Raw genomic sequence first — 1,999 nt, 5'->3', positions numbered from 1 at the left:
TGGGTCGCCGCGCAGGTTCTGAGTCTCCCTATTGCTGTCTCTTGTATACAGCTGTAAATGTTAACTGTTTTTTGTAAACTGTTTTGAAAACTGTTTTGTAACTGTTTAATAAAATTTTAAAAAATAAATACGAGATTCAGAGTCTCCTCCGTTCAGCGGACTGGAGAAAAAAAAAGAAATAATAAACAGGTGATTCAGCATCTCCTCACTCCAGGAGACTGACTCCGAGCTGCCTGGCCTCTGCCCATGTATGGTGCACATGGCAGGGTGACTTGGTGATGGGATACTGGCCTCTGTGCAGTTATTACAGGTTCTGAATCTCTTGCTGTTTTGTTATGGTTTATGTCCCCACTTCCAGAAGTTAGTGTTCAAGACAGACTGGTGAAAAAAGAAGGCAAGGACAAGAACTCTCTCCAAGGTGGAGCGTCTGTACATAATATTTATTACATGTTATCATGTGTGTCATTCAGAGATATATTAGGCTCTAACCCATACTGTTTACATTATAGAGATGTTATACCATAAACTCTACTCTAGAGGCTAATTAATCTCCTCCACATCCCTCTCTGCACATTTACAACATTCACATGCCTAGATGTTGTCTCTCTCCCTATTTCTCACTTCTTCCTACACAGTGTTATTTATACCCAATGAGGAGCGAATCTGCAGCATCTTCACAAGGTTGTACCAGGGTCCAGATTGCAGCAGCACTTGCCTTTACTGTTTCATCTGAATGTCCATTCCATGAAGGAAGAAGAACTTTTTGACATCAGCACTGAACTTAAACTTTTACAGCTTGAAACTATGCTCCTCTGAAATACCATCATAATTTGTTTAAAAATAAATGTCCTGCATTTGTCCTTTATATTATATGATATATCTCATTTTCCTCTGGATGACCACATCTGAAAAGTCTGACTTTTGCCAATGTTTCTTTATCACTCGGTCCTATGACCCTGGCTCTGAACCTTATGGTTTTTCTCTGAACTGCCTTCAATGCTCACGTACCCCTTTGGTTTTTTCAGCGACTGGAACTGAACCTAGCTCATAAACAGCAGCCTCACCAGACCACGACACACATTGGCTCTGCCTGACTTATATTCAACTCATTTGGCTATATGGTTCAGTGAGTGTGAGCCTTCCTTCTTGTAACTGGATCAATAGCTCACTCCCTTGGGTATGAAGCAATCTTGTCGAGTGAATTACTTCCCATCTGACTGGAAACCAAGTCAGTCAATCATTTCGATTTGCTGACCAGCAGCCACTCTGTCTCATCATACAAATGCTGTGCAATCAAAACACCACAAAATAGGAGGAACAGAATGGCTGGATTGCTGCACCTTATCGATACCCTGCCGCTCCTTACCACAACACTACCACCCCCTCCCACCATGCCCCATCCCCCCCACCCTGGGCTCCAACCCACTAAACCTACTCCGTCAGCCAGTCAGATGAATTTGAATTCATCTCCTACAGGACTGTGCAGGTGACACGGTGGCTCAGTGGTTAGCACTGCTGCCTGACAGAGCCAGGGGCCTGGGTTTGATTCCAGCCTTGGGTGACTGTATGGAGTTTGCACATTCTCCCTGTGTCTGCATGGGTTTCCTCTGGGTGCTCCAGTTTTGTCCCACACTCCAAAGATGTGTAGGTTAGGTCAATTGGCCAAGCTAAATTGCCCATAGTACTCAGGGATGTGTAGGTTAGGTGGATTAGTCAGGGGTAAATGTAGCATAATAGGTTCGGTGCTGGAAATGTGTTGCTGGAAAAGCGCAGCAGGTCAGGCAGCATCCAGGGAACAGGAGAATCGACGTTTCGGGCATAAGCCCTTCTTCAGGAATGGGGAAAGTTTGTCCAGCAGGCTAAGATAAAAGGTAGGGAGGAGGGACTTGGGAGAGGGGCATTGGAAATGTGATAGGTTGAAAGAGGTCAAGGTGAGGGTGATAGATCAGACTGGGGTGGGGGCGGAGAGGTTAGGAAGAAGATTGCAGGTTAGGAAGGC

Source organism: Chiloscyllium plagiosum, chromosome 14 (assembly GCF_004010195.1).
Source record: "Chiloscyllium plagiosum isolate BGI_BamShark_2017 chromosome 14, ASM401019v2, whole genome shotgun sequence".
NCBI classification, from domain to species: Eukaryota; Metazoa; Chordata; class Chondrichthyes; order Orectolobiformes; family Hemiscylliidae; genus Chiloscyllium; species Chiloscyllium plagiosum.
The sequence above is the reverse complement of the archived record's forward strand: the minus strand, read 5'-3'. Positions refer to the sequence as shown.